A 15,296-nucleotide genomic window follows, 5' to 3' on the forward strand; every position below is an offset into this window, starting at 1 on the left:
TGTGTTCTGGTTTGGTTCTACTTCTTAAGAGGGGTGAGCCCTCAACGATCTCTGAGTGAACTGGTAGCCTTAGCCCATGTCTGAAGTTAGGAGTGCTCATGATGGTTTTAGGTCAAACCCCTTTTCCAACTAGGGGACCTGTCAGTGGGTATGGTCAGGATGGTCTCATGATTCTTATCTCTGGGAACAGGCAGGGGCCTAGCAAGTGAACCCCAGCTGAAGTCAGGAGAGCTTGAACAGCCCAGATAAATAGGGGATTGTCTGTTTTCCTTCCCATATCTCTTTTAGATTCTTAAGAATAAAGTCAACCAAAGCCCAGGGAGGAGTAAAATTGGACCTTAATCTGGAGGGCTCTACCCTCAGAAGATTTCTACTAGAAAGCATAACTATAGCATGGAGTTACTTTCTCTTGGGCACTGTTTACTTTTGGTAAGTCCCTCCCCAGCAGTAAGGTTGAAGGCCTAGTGCAGAGGTTGCTTTCTTTCTGTCCCATGCTTTCTGCGTGCCTTAGCTTGCCACGATTCTAAACAGAGAACCCAGGGAATCAGGATGCAGAGAATCTTGGTCACTAGCCATGGTGGCCCACAACATACTGAGAGGCAGAGCTCTCCTTTTAAAAAAAAAAGGTGGAAGAGTCGTACAGTCTGAAGAGAAATCAAAGTCTAGAGGCTCCCTTTTCAGAGACTCTACATTCTTTCTTTTTTCTTTCGTTTTTCTTTTTTTTTAGTACATGTTTGCAGTACCTAATGATCACGTTCATTGTGGAGAGTTGGTACACACACATAACACATCTAAATTCTTTTCATGCCTCTTCCCCTTCCCGCATCTCAAGATCCCCTTTCCTATTTACCAAAGATCTGCCTCCCTATTATAAGAGAAACTCAAAGTATAAATAATTTAAAGAAGCTCTGTTCATTCTTAATCCTTTGGCACTGTTTTCTGAGAAATCTTGGAATCAGCTAATTTTTCAGACTAGGAGCTATTCTAAAGTCACTGTTGGCAACTCTTCCAGGATATGTATTTACTTATTTGTTACAATCAAACACCCACGTGGTTCTAAGAGGCATGTGCATGGAGGTGGTACAGACCCCCCAAGCCCATTTTGTACAGCCACACAGTATAGGGCAGATCACTTTACTCCCAAGACTCAGCTTCTTGGCTTGTAGAAAGACATTGTGCTAGACCTCGGTACTGTTGATATTTCAGGCTGGAAAACTCCTGGTCGTGTGTGTGCGTGTGTGTGTGTGGGGGGGTGCTGTTCCAGTAGTGCAGCGTGTTTAGCAGCATCTCTAGCTACCTACCTTCCAGATGCTAAGAGGACCTCCCAGTCTAGACATTTCCAGATGTCCCCTGGGGGCAAGATCGCCACTGATTGAGAAGCACTGGGCAGGAGGCTCTGTCAATTCCAACCAGGCTTTATGGACAGGGATCATAGAAAAATACAGCAGTCATTAACACAGGTCCCCAGGCAGGAGACAGAAGGGCTTCCCAAGCAGTGGGTGTGCATGGACACTTTCTGTCCCTTCTCCGATGGACCCTGAGGTGTGGGTGTGTCCTGAGGTGCTCCTGGCTTCCTCATCCACACTATGGGCAGCGCACACAGCTCAGCTCAGCTCAGCTAAGACCGGCTGGCCATGCTGATCATGGCTACTGAAATGACAGGCAGAAGAAAGCAGTTTCTCCGGGGTTTCCGACCTCTCATGTCCCAAATATTTAACCATCCAACATTTTTGCGAGAGTGGGTGTTTGCTGTTAACTCAATCCCAGCCGAGACTGGCCCAATAAACACCTTTGCTCTCCGTTACAGTTTATTTGGCTGGGAAATGGGTACTGCCGTGTAAACAGGAAGCCCCCTGAAGTTATTATCTGCAGATGTGGTTGAAGAGCCACATGTTTATATTTATGGGATTTGAAAACAGTCTGAAGGGTGAGGGAGGATGTTAAGGAAGCCCTCCTTCACAGACCCGAGAGTGGGTCTTACTGATTGTCATTCCCCCGGAAACTGGCCAGGAGCCACCACAGAGAGGAGGGACCCCCTCTGCCTAGATAAAGCAGATTAGCAACGCTGGCCAATCAAGCGACCTCTGGTCTCAGCCTTTGGCACTCACTTTAGAGACCACTGTTATAATGATGCTTTTGCAGTCTAAGTTTCCCTGGAGAGATGGAGGACAGCTCACCCCACTGCTGCCGTTTTTGGGGAAGTGGGGGGCAGGACAGTGGCTCACTTATGAAATCCAGGCAGACTTACACCTCTGCTATCACAGCTGCTTCCAGCAGGGCATTTTTGGGCCATGGACACAGTGAATGTGCAGGTGACAAAGCAGTCCCACTTGCACCCGGGGGTAGACCCAGTCATTCCTTCATGACCACCCTTCCATCTCCTTGACCTTGGAGCAGGTGCTTAAGGAAGGTCAGGTAGCAATTAAGGCATGGAGAGCTACTGCTCTGATCTTAAATTATGCGCTCTGAGGAAAGGCAAGCAAATCTCTACCCTCCCCACCGCCCTTCCTGGGTACCCTGATAAACCTCTTTGTGGCTTTTCAATCTGGAGGCTTTGGAAAGGAAATTTGAAAAACTTAAAAACTGTGAATCACAACTTAGCAAAGAAAAGAATCCACTGAAGATGCACAGTGTAGTATATGAAGTGTGTGTATACCTGTGTGTGCACATGCACACCTCCAGGGGGCAGTGCGGGAGGAAGAGGATGGGAAGGGGACCCTGTGCAGCCATCCAGGGAAAGCTGAGGCTCACGGCCTGCATGAACATGCTCCTGGCACAGCGTTGATTTGCCCCAGTTTTTTATTATTCCAGCAATTTCTGCCATAAAAGCTCCTGCCTATGGTGAAGAAGCAGTTAATCTCCTTGAAATCGGTTGTTAGAGAGGACAAGGGACCCTGGCTCCTCCTTTCGATGTCAGTTTCGGGAGCCTGGGGGAAACTGATGTTTAAGAGGTTATTAATTTTTGTAAAACTTTATTCAAAAGCTACTTGGAACTCACTCAGTCCAGCCCTGCTGTTCACATATGCTCAGCCAGTCAAAAAACAAAGGGAACAAATTTCTTGGAACTCAATTTTTACCAAAACATTTCATTTTCTTATTATCTTTTTGCAGCAAAGTTGATCCCCGTGGTGGCAGGGTTTTCTGAAATCTGTGCTTTCTGTTTTAGCATTGCAAACATGGCTGGCTTCTTGACTCTTACCTACCCAGGTCATTTTGTCTCAGTCTAGAAAGGGGACCGTGTCCCCTGCCTGCCTATCTCATCACAAAAATCAAGAACACATAGTAAAACGCTTTAAAATAAAAATCCGAATTCCTCTACCTCAGCCCTTCAAGGAATAGCTCTTGCAGCCCCAGCTTGAAATCAGCAGCAGAGGTAAAAATGCAACCAGGTCATTCTGTGCTCTCAGAGCACCTAGGGTACCAGAGTCAGCCTGAGTGTGAGAAGGGAAGGAGGAGAGAGGGCCAGTGGGTCAGACACACAGCAGCAGCAACAGCTTGGGGTTGTGCTTGAGGGGCGGGAGTACCAAGAATACAAAAGTACCAGTGCCTCATGGATTGCTATACATACGTAAACTTATTAAAAAACAGCAAAAAGCTAACAACAAAACATGACACGTACTATAGTAGGGGTACTAATAAAGTGGTTTTTATGATTTAGACCTCCTTTGAAATCCTTTCCTTCCTAAATTAAATCCTTAAAAACCAAACAAACTCCGTTCCATCCGTTTCACTTTCTGTTTCTCTCTCTCTCTTCATTCTTTTCCCAAACAAGAGGATCATTCCATACTTCAGGAATGTCGAGGCCTGATTTTGTTTTCTCTAGCTGTCATTTAATGCTTAAAATCATGGAAATCACAGTGATTTGGTTCCTTTTTAAAGTAGAATGTTTGGTGGGGTTTTTTTTTTTTTTTTGCATAGTAAATCTGGGATCAGAGAAAATTTGTCTCTTTATGGAAGTCTCAGTGGTGGTTTCAAAGATGAGAAACGTGAAGGTTGCTATTGAATCTGAGCTCAGCTGCACCTTCTGGAGCACAAATGTCAACACAGGTTGTGCAGGGAGAGATTGGTAGACCAATGTTCAGTCCCTGTGGCCACAAGAGGCCCGGAAGTTATCTGGGAAGGAAGTAAATGTCCAGCTTTAGCAAGGAGCTAAGTGGTTAATAGGAAGTAAGGATTTTTTTATTGGCTAATAAAACCTCTTAAGGTTTTTCATATTATATGGTTCCTTCAAGCTCCTGGCCCAATGCTCAGAACAGAAAAAGACAAAAACAACAACAAGAAGCTGGAGCCGAAATACCAATACAAGTCCTGGTCTTGTTTACTTTTTCATTTCCGCAGTTGTAAAAAAAAAAAAAAAAATCCTCTGGTAGTTCAACTTTATCACACTGCAGGGCTGGATCAGCTTTTGAACAACTCCAGGGATTTCTGCCTCTTGTGAAGAGGAAAAGTACACCCTGTCTGTGTTTCAGAAAAAGGAGACCCAACCATGGCTATGGCAGGAAATTTCAAAATGAACCCAGCAGTGGAGGAGGGAGGGCAGATATTGGAGCAAAACGCATCTTGGAATCCTGAATGCGAATGATCTCTGTCCTTTTATTGCCAGTGGTTCTGTCCTCCAAACAGAGCAGGATGTTCTTGTTTTTAATAATAGCCAGACCAGATGCTAACTTCTCCCCAGCAACATGCTGGGTAAGTGAGAAGACAAACAGCTGATTCCTGTTAAGATGAACACTAGGAGAATAAGCCAGAAAGTATGACAATCCTCAGGAGGGTTTTGGTTTGTAAACCCCTGTTTGGCAGAAAGATCACAGGATCCGAGCTGCAAACACTGTATGTCTCCCCTGCACCCTGTCTGGGGCCAAGTGGCTCGCTGGGGGCCTGTGAGCCCCTGGCTATCTGCAGCCAGCCCTTTCCTAAGTTGTCCAGAGCACAGTCTCAGGTTGTCCACGTGAGAAACTCGGAAGCCCTGGGTCCTTGTCAGAGACTGCACAAAAATACTCATGGACAGAAGGAATTTTTTACTTGCTTCTTGCCGTAGAAAATAGTGAAATCCTGAACACGAGCCAGTATTTTAAAATGGCACCTTTGTTCCATCTTCTCACCCTTTCTCCCCCCAGACCCCCAGCAGAGTCCATAGAATCTGTCAGATCCTGTTGTGTTTTAGAACAGGCCGCACGAGCAAGATGCTACATTCTTCTTTCCTGGGAGCTGCCAGAGCTGGTGTGGGGCTCCCTGTCTCATACCACCTGGGAAGGCTACCCTGCTGCCACTTGGGGAGTCCAGAGAGGCCCTGAGGGAGGGAGTGGTCTTTCTAGAGCTTTTCAGAGTCTCTTGGGCTTGGTTCCTGAGGCCAGTGGGGAGAAGGGTATCCAGAACAGGTCGGGAGGCTCCCGTCTGCGAAGCTCCCTTGTTACCTTTCCTTGAAGATCCCCATGCTCCTTCCTTCTCCTACAGTGGTAGGAAGTGCCCACTGCTCTAGCTCCTTATCTTCTTTTTCTGCTCTTTTTGAAGTTCACGCGTCCTTGAAATTCATGCACATCCTGAGGGAGAAAGGTTTGGTGACCCAAGACCATTTTCCCCTTTCTCCTCTTGGGATGGCACTGAAGGCCCTTGTTTCAGATCCTTTCGGGGAAAAGTTGGATCTGGTACCAGTAGCGTAACGGCAACCATGCCTGGCACTTTTCTTCATATTTCATTTATCTCAGTCTCCCCAGCAACCCATGAGAAGTTAGTATTGTCTTTATCTCCATTTTCCTGATAAGCAACTGAGGTTCAGACTTGTCCCTGGTTACACAGCCATTAGGACTGAAGCCTAGATCTGCCCGATTCTAAAGACAATGTTCCTAAGCTAACAGTTTGCACACAATCTCCTTTCTCATCTGTCTAAGGGAGATTATGAAGAGTAAATGAATTAATGAGAGAGAAAATGTCTTGCAAAGGGTCTGGCACATAACAGATGTAAAATAGGTGGTATCTCTTATTACTACTCACAATAATTAAGGTGATTATTTTAAAAAGCATAAATACAAATTTCAATTAGTTGGAATCATGATAGAGCTGGATCCACTGGGGGAAGAATTTTTTAAATTACGACTTTAACATTTTTTAAAAAGCGATATTTTAAAATATATTTTATAAACTTTCTTTCCTGTTGAACATTGAAGCTGTTTGGCAATAGGCTTAGTACGAGCACTTTCCCCAAGGAACACAAACATCACATCCCCTCAGCCATGCACAGAAAACGCACGGACATGTCCAGCACAGGAAGGCCGATCCTCCCAATCCTAGTACCAGTCTTTGCACTCTTTGAAGAGCTTCCATTTGGTTTCATGTAAATGCTGCTACTGAAGTCAATAGTATTCAGCTTAATTTGGCAGCTTTGGCCTTATCTAACAAGAGAAAGACCCAAGCCAAGAGGTTCCTGTCAACTTTAACAACTCTTACTTTCTCATGATGGGCTCTGGGGTCTTCCTTGTCCCCTGGGGAAAGGGCAGCACTCTGACCCCAATTTCTGCATTGACATCACTCAAATGTAGGGCAATGAGATAATAAGAGTTCATCTGAAGGCCCAAGGCCTGAAAGGAGACCCCTGGGGCAATACCTTATGCCCCCAGCCGTGTGTAGGAGGAACCCAAGGCTGGGCCAGTGTTCTCTGCCCTGAATCCCTGTAACCGCCTTGAATGAACAGCTGTGCTTCCGATTTGAGTCTTATAGTACTTTACAGGATATTGTCTTAATTATTAATATGGAATTAATATATCATGGGACTCAGTGTCCAGGTGATAAGTCACCTTTCTCCCCCACTCCTGCCTCTTTTCATTCTTGTTTCTGCAAATAATGACTGGACACCTACCTAGGGAGGGCGACGTACTACGGTAGAAGGCCACCACCATTAAAAAGTGTGTCATGAAGCATTTCTGTTCAACTCATTCGGTCTCAGTATGAGAGGTTTTGGTTATGCCATTATTTCACTTAAGCAAATGCAAATGACCAAAAACAGATCACCAAAAGCCAGAGATCAAAAAGTTAGCTATTTGTTTGGAGAGAGAATTTAGATAGTTTTGATTTCTGTTTATAGTCAATTTCATTTCCCATTTCTCATGACCTAAAACACTTGAGTATTTGTGAGGTACTTAGCATCTGTATTTAGCCAGGTTCCTTTCATTCCCACCACCTGTATGGGTGGCTTGGTGCTTGACAAGTGGGCAGTGTGAAAACTGTGTTCTCCTCTCCTTTCTTCCTTCCTGTCCATGGCCAGCTCTGCCTGAAGAGGTCCAGTGGTATCTTGGAAGGAGGACAGCAGGAGGCAGCAAAAAGATGCGAGTTGCAGATCCTTAACCATTTCTAACTTGGTGTGTGACCTTGAACAAGCCACTTAACCTCTCTTGACCTGCTCCTTAAATGCGGGCAGTAATAAACTGCCTGCCAAATGATCTGTGAAGGGACCATGCACCTCCGACTTGCAGATGTGGAATGGCTTTTAGAATGGGGAAATTATGGAGAGTTTTAAGAGGCAGCTAGAGCCTGCCTAGCATCAAGAGGTAGAATGGGACCCATTGTTTTTGAGGAAACCGGCATAAATGTCCATTTTGTAGAGAATGAGGAAATGAAATCCTGGAGAGGTCAAATCACTTGTGTGAGATCACTCTAGACAGACGACTGCAAGCCAAGGGTGAGGATGTTGGTTTCAAAGCAGTTCCCTGCTGGCTCCCTGAAGGAGACGTTTCCGTGCTTTGTATAACAATAGCAGCATCTTCTGCGTTGTGTTTTCATGGAGCACTTACACTCATTTACTCTTCTAGTTGTCACAAACCTGTCTCCGTTTGTTATAAACATAGGCAAACTGATTCGTTAAAACTTTATTTTCATAAACTAATCAAAATGCTTTTCCATGCCATGCTTTTCTAACCTTAGTAAAGAAGACCTGCTGTATATTTCTTTATTAAAACAACGTAGGTGAAGTTCATCTCCAAGCCTGTCTTAGCAGGTGAGAAATTCAATATAAGAGCATCAGTGCAATTCCTTCCTGGACTAAGAGGACCTTCCCATTGGTACACGTTTCAAGTTGATTTTCCTTTAGTAGACAAGGTGGCTTTTCTGGCTGGATCCCTTGCCCTCCATGCTGAAGGATAGATATAGTGGCCTTGGAATGAAAAGGCCTTTTTCTTGTTTTTTTAATTCTGGTTTGCACTCTTGTCTTAACATAATTAACATGAGGTTCTAGTCATTGGGTCAAATAAAAACAGCTAGTCTTGCAAAAATGACCATCTCAACTGTACCTTTGAACTGCTTACCATCTAAATTACCCATAACCAATGTCTCTTCAATTTAAAAAGTTGAAGGGGGAGAGCCATGCCAACAGAGCAGTGAGAAAACACACAGGAGAAGCCTAGTGTTGGACAAAATTTACAGTATAGTTTATCACAGATCCTGTTTAATGATGGACACAACTATTATTGTGCAAGTGATGACGAGGGACACATGCTAAGGGATTTACAGGGCAGGAGGTGGAGGACTGAGAGGAGAGGAAATCTATAGTCCTCCCTGACTTGAGAAAAGAGTGGTCATTGCCTTGCTCCAGTCGCTAGCTCGAGTCTGCTTAAGGGAGAGGTGGCATTTTCATTCACCAATAAATATTCATTGAAGTAGAAATAATGGACATGCAAAAGAATGAGCCATGCCCTAAGCTCAGAAGCTCACCATCTGCTCAGAGACAGAGACCTACTCTGCTGTTCGGTGAGCAAGTGTCATAACAGAGATGTGGGCCAAGGCCAGAGACAGGAAGGCCATGTTGGAGGTAGATCTGGGCCAGCAGTTCCATGCCATGCTGGGCCCGAAGCTGAGCCTGTGCCCACCTGGCATTCTCTCTGCAGCGCAGTGCCTGGGAGGGATGTGGGGACAAACATCTTCACCATGGCGCCCCTGTGACAGCTCTTCGGAAAGAACAACAGAGATTGGGGTGTCCACTGATTGATGAGCAAGAGGGGTCCCCCCAAGGGCTGCCTGGGCACACAGAAGGGAATCTCTGCGGCATGGGCAGCCTACCTTGGGAAACCACACTCCATAGAAGAATTTAATAAGTAAAAACCAAAAGAAAGACCTATGTTATCAAAAACAAAAGAGGGTGTAGAGAGAACAGATGTTGAGACAACAGCAGAAAATATCAGCGTTCCCGTGCAGGGCATGGTGCACTGTATCCAGCTGCTGGCCCAGCACGTAGTACGGAGCGGGCCCGAGTCTGGATGGGACAGGGAAGGATAATTTTGGCTGAGGACCCTTCCACATTTGACAAGAAAGGGTGACTATCACAAATTGCTGGGGTGAGTTTACGCTCTGGGTAGTTACACATTCAAAGAACAGCGTGAGCAATGTGCCTGTGACTGACCCTGAGTGAGATTTGAAAGCAGGATCTGAGGCCTCCTGTACCCCTAAAAGACCTCACAGGGAGGCTTCCTCTCTCCCCAACCCCCTGCCAGCCAGCCTGCCTCCCTTTGTATAAAGTGAACCTGTCTCCTCTGGCCCTCCGAGGGTGACTGCATTTGCATTTCAAGGGAAGTTTTCTGGAACCACTAAAACCTCACCTGGAGCCCTGTGACTTGCTTAAAGGCCAGGAGCTGTTCGTTCTTGGGATGCTTTCTTGGCGCCCCTCATCTCCCATCTCCGGGCTGTGCCTCCTTGTGGGCTGGGGTCCCTGCCTAGCCGAAATCCAACCTCCTTCTTCCTCCCTCTTGCCTGAGCGCCCTGCCCAATCCCTTGAAGTAAGAGAGGATCTTGTGCCTGAGCCACCTTGGGACAGGGTGGAAATGACAGAGTGTTCAGGTTTTCCCTGAAGTTCATTTTGGGGCCCTGCATCTATTTCTGTCCCTGTGAGAGTCAGCTTATTGATTAATGGAAACTTTACTTGACTTATTAGAACAAATAAAAGACACACAAAGACACACACACACACACACCCGCCCACCCCCCAATCCATTTCTACCCCTCCCAAACCACTGGCTGGTGAAATGAGTAATATTTCCAGCCCTGACATCTCGCCAGTTTGTCATTCTCCTTCCTGGCCACATCAAGTTCCATCGGGTTTGAGTTTATTGGCTACACAGTGAAGTTTATGTTGTCACAGAAATTAGCCTTGATGGACAGGGATATGGCCAGGGGATCCGGAGAGCTCGGCAGCCTCCTGCTGTTGGCATGGCTGAGATGTGAGGGTACCTGGCGCCCTCTCCAAGAAAAATCAAAGCCGGTGCTCTGCAGCAGCAAGCCAGTGCAATGAGACACCCCTGAGGGACAGGAGCCTGGACGTGACTGTGAGCCGTCCAGTTCCATTCCAGCCAGTCGCCCCCTCCCTCCCTGCACCCCCAGTGCCAAAAACCCTTCCCGTGCGATGGAGGCAGGACTGGGAGGCCCGAGGTTAAGCCGTGCTCGTCTACATTTCATGGTTAGCTCTTGTAGGTTCTTGGCTGTTTGACAACGCTGGATAATAATTCAGTATTTCTCACTGAAATACTTGACCTTATTGTTAGTTTTTGTGACAAGGGGAATTTGAAGGAGTAGCAAAAATGCAAGCAAGTGTGACTGAGAAAGGCCAGGGCTCACCAACGGGTCGTGAACGGTTTCTTTTTCTGACGTCTATAAAATTTAGGTGAAAACAGGTCAACGTTGATCTTGGTAAATGGGAAAGCCAGTTCTATTGCTAGCAAATGAGCTTCAGATAGAAATGCAAGTCTGGTTCAATCAAAACCACGTTTGGCTTCAGAGTCTAGTGATGTGCTTTTTATCAAAAGAAAAAAAAATCAAAGTACTTACAGAGACACACAAAGTCAAAATATTCTTTGTCCCAAAAGATCATTTTCTAAGCCCTTTCATTTTCTTTTTAAATTTGCAAAGTGCCTTCTCCCTGAACTCTCTCTTCTCTTTATTCTGAGTTGGCAAAAGGGCAGTCAACTATGCAAATCATGTGCTGATTTATGAAGAAGAACCTTGCATTGTCTGATGTAGGGACTGACCATGGACTGCTCACTGGTGGTTAAGAGAGAAATGAACTTATAGAATTCAAATATGTAGCTCCTCGGATTTGTCCTGAGTCTGATCATCACTTTTAAGGGCACCTTGCAAGAGTCTCCTAAGATTTGTTGGAACTCACAGAGCCAGGAAACAGGACACGTTCAGCCACTTGCTGAGTCTGGATGGTAGAGGGTCAGTAACTGCCTGGTGGGCAGCCGGCTGGCCTCTGCTTCTCCCCAGCCTGGAATCATCTGAAGCTCACACCCTGCTGGGACTGGACCAGTCCTAGAACATCCGAATTTCTTCTGCTCCCCACCTGGCTCCCCTTAGCAAATGAAGAGCCCAAGGCCCAGAGTTAAATATGTCTGGTGGAGAGGATTCTGGAAGCATTTGTACTTTCTTGTGAGATCTTTTCCTTTTAAAAATTTGAAATGAAATTCACATAACATAAGACCAAGTCTCTTAAAGTGATCAGTTTAGTGACATTTAGTACATTCTCACCACCTCTACCTAGTTCTGAAGCATTTCCATCGCCCTGGATACCCTGTATCACTAAGCAATCGCTCCCTGTTCCCACCTCCTCATCAGGTTTTGAACACTGACGACGCTAGCCTTGCTTCTCCAGAGTGTCTTTTTAGGGCTCTGCAATTTTAAATAAGTTATTTCCAGCTGTATTTCCAGATAGGCCTGAGAGGAGAGGAGGAGGAGGAGGAGGAATTTTGGGGGAGCAGCAGAGATCCTAGGCCAGGGTTGGGGCAGGGCATGGGACAGACAGAGTCTGGAATCTCATGGCAACACGATTGCCTTCCTGGATAGCAGATGACCTCCGGTGGGGTAGTACTCTTTCTGGGACAAAATTGGAGTCTCCTGTAAGCTGACGGTCCCTTTAAAGTTTTTGGCATCCTTACTCTCTGGCACCCCACTCTGTCCAGGAGGCGTCTTACTCCTATAATTTTTGCAGTGGACACTTGTGCCTGGCACTGGGAAGCCCCATAGCAAAGTGGGGAGGCTGTGTGGACTCACCCAGGTCTGCAAGGAGCGCTGTCTCGGGGTGCTCACTGCCCCTTGTCTGCTTCAATCCATATGGCTCATCAGGTAATCATTCTCAATGGCAAACTATATTACAAGTTTTCTTCTCTGTTGTTCCAACTGTCAATGCAGGCACACAGGCTACAGATGTCTATGTGAATTGGCCAAAGGAGATAAGGAATCTTGGGTAGCATACAAGTGTGTTTGGGAGACATTGGGAATTGCTTTGGGTTTTTCTCCAAGCACTGTGCCTTTGGATGTGTGGGCTCTGAAGGAGGCACAGAGACAAGTAGGTTATTTCAGGTCTGCATCTGGAGAGAGGCAGCCAGTGGTCTTTGGAGTCTTATTCCTTGTCAGTCAGGGTGGCCTTGAGCTGGGTCTGGGAAGCCCAGACCCATTCTGGCTGCTGGAGATGTGTGGTTGGACCCTGAAGGGAAATCCCAAGTCCTGGCACCCAGGTGGACACCCCTTGAGGTACATGTGTGGTCCGGGGGCAGGCAGGCAGAGGTGCAGGTCTCACGTGAGCCCTCTTGGTGGACTGTTTATCTTACTTGAGGACTTTGGGGTGAAGTTAAGTAATTTAATAGGTAAGTAATTGTGATCATTTAAAAATATTTAAATATAGATGAATGCGCTGCAGAATATGATATAAAATTCATAGGAGTGTAAGGCCAAAGGAGGACTTTAGAGACATCTCCTGCTTGTAGCAGGTGGCTTTGGGCCACACTCAGCCTATTTCCCCCATCACTACAGTCAGGAGGCTGCAGGGAAAGGAGAGGTCTTGTTCCGTGTAGGGCATTTCCTAGAGTCGGGGAATGGTGGCTCTTGTTTACACTACACAGCGTCAGGTTGCCCAGTGGTGATTGGTATAGCTGGGCTGTGAGTTTGCTACTCATATCCTCTTGCACTGTCTTGTCCACTGCTGACTAACAAATGATGCCACAGCTCAGTGGTTTAGAACCACAGCCATGCCATCGCTCACAACCCGGTTCTGTGAGTCAGAACCCAGGCAGGGCACCACGAGGCAGGTCACCAGCTGGTGATTCCTCGGCACATTCAGGTGGGGCTGGGGTGCAGAGTCCCATGTGGCTTCCCTCATGTGTTGTGTTTCTTCCGGTTCCCTACATGGCCCCTCTCCCCACCTGACCTCACAGCATGGCTGTCCCAGGGTCATCAGGATTCTTGAACGGTACAGATCTCCAAGAGGTGCATAAACGTGGAAGTTGCAGATTGCTTAAGGCCGGCCTGGGGGGAAGGGTCCCTTCTATGGTGCTCCGTAGTCACAGCTGGTCACAGCGGGCAGCCCTAACACCTGCCTCACCTGGCTCGGAAGCCCAGAATCTCATCCACTCTGCCACGCCACCTCCTACAAATCACAGTCTTCAGAGACCCCTCTGTTGCTGGTTGCACAGGACTTGGAAAAATTGGGTGTCTACTTCAGGACTCCAGCTCCAGGGACAGGTGTTAGGTGGGGAAGAGGTTTGGACAGAGGCATCACTGCATAGGCAACAGCGTCTCATCATAACACTAGGGCAGGAGATGGTGGTGATGGAAAAGCTGTGCTCTTGGCAGGAAGATGAAGCCCTAGTATTTTGCAACAGGAGTCACAACGTGCTGCCTTGAGTCCTGTGATGAACTAAGTAGAGTTGAGGGACCCTTGTTAAGGGGAAATGGCCACTCACAGCATGTGACAGTTTCAAGACCTGTAGGGAAGAGCTGGGCACCAGGAGCCTCACCTTTCCCAGGGCACCCAGGGGCTGCAGGGCTGGAAGAGCCACCTCGATGTCACTCAGAGGCTCAGCAGAGAAAGAGCCTATTGTTCCTGGCCACTGTTAAGTCGATGATGCCAGTGGATAGGAATGTGGTCAGGACTCTCCCTTGTAAGGCAGAGGATTACAGAGCAAAGAACCAGATTCTGGAGCCTCTGGGTACCAGGCATGGGAAACATGGGGACCAGCCTTCCCCCGGGGTGCCCTGCTGATCCTAGAGTTCTGCCCTCCACCCCAGGGTGGCCTGGGATCTCTCCACATCCTTGTCCTCCTCCTGCGCATAGGGGCCTGGTGGTTCCTGGGATCATTTCTGAAGGAATAAATAAAATAATCCCCAGAAAGGGTTTTTTGTGGTGCCTGCCACAAGGTAAACACTCAGTAAATATTAACTCCTTTCCAAAATGTTAAATGAGGGCATTAGCAGTGATTAAGTCCAGTAACCACACAGAGGTTGGCGATGTTAAAAAGATTAGCCCCAAATTAAGCTCCATGTTGTGGCCCTCTGTTCCACAGACCAAGGTGTAAAGTATGTGTCATCAGAGCCACCTTGCCACTCTCGGTGGGCATTTCCTGCCCTTATCCTTGGGGTGGAGTAGACGCCATGGGGCCCAAAAGTACCTGGGTGACTAAAAGAGAAAACGCTGGCTCAAGAAACAGGACGAGACATGGTCAAAAAAAGTGAACGAAACCAACTAATTCCAACGAATTCCAATATAACAAACTCCAAGTAAAGCCGTGTGTTTAAGTCATGTTAGTCTTTTTTCCTCTTTTTGTTTCAGTCTCTGATTTAAAAAAAAATTTTAAAGATCAACGCTCAGAATTATAATACAGTAAAAAATAAAAAGTCTCCTTCCGGCTGTCTCCCCTTCCCTGGCTAATCCGACTCCTGATGACCCACACTGCTGCACATGTTCCGCTCTGCCTCCCTCTTATCAGCAGGTAGCCGTGGCTGCAGAGGGGGCCCACGACTGGAGCTGGGGCTTTACAGTCAAGAGCTCCGGTTTCGAATAGGCTGGGGCTTGGGAGGCTGGGTCCCTTGAGATGTCATAGCTGGGCCTTGTTCTCTCTTGCTGCACAACGAATCGCCCCAAACTTGGTGGTACAAGAGAATAATACCTTCAGGGTACTCACAGGCTCTGCGGGAGCAGCTGGGTCCACTCGTAACTGTGTCAGACTCAGGGGAACTTGCTTGACTGGGGCTGGAGTCCTTGGAGGTGATTTCTATCACATGTCGGTTGCCTGGATGCGATGGCAGAAGGATGGGCCCAGCTGAGACAGCCCGGAGGCCTCCCTCGACCCCACAGGGTGGTGGTCTCTGGACATCAGGCTTCTTCCTTCCATGGTGGCTTGGAGCCTGAGAACCAGCACCAGCTAGGGCTTCTATGACAGTGCCCAGAAAGTCACATGGTCTGGCCTTCTCTATCCAAGACTGTGGGAGCAGTCACACCCACCCACATTAAGGACAAGAGGTCTCCCTCTGCAGGGGGTTTGTCCAGG

The 15,296-nt window shown here is 47.2% G+C and overlaps 1 protein-coding gene across 1 annotated transcript in view; it reads left to right on the forward strand.

Moving 5' to 3' along the window:
* Runx2 (RUNX family transcription factor 2) overlaps positions 1-15,296 on the forward strand; it is a 266,467-nt gene that overhangs the window by 190,915 nt on the left and 60,256 nt on the right. The gene's annotated exons all lie outside the window — the stretch shown is intronic.

This window comes from Heterocephalus glaber, unplaced genomic scaffold (genome assembly GCF_053883595.1).
Source record: "Heterocephalus glaber isolate CG9 unplaced genomic scaffold, H.glaber_assembly_v1.0 deba00001497, whole genome shotgun sequence".
In the NCBI taxonomy this organism is placed as follows: Eukaryota; Metazoa; Chordata; class Mammalia; order Rodentia; family Bathyergidae; genus Heterocephalus; species Heterocephalus glaber.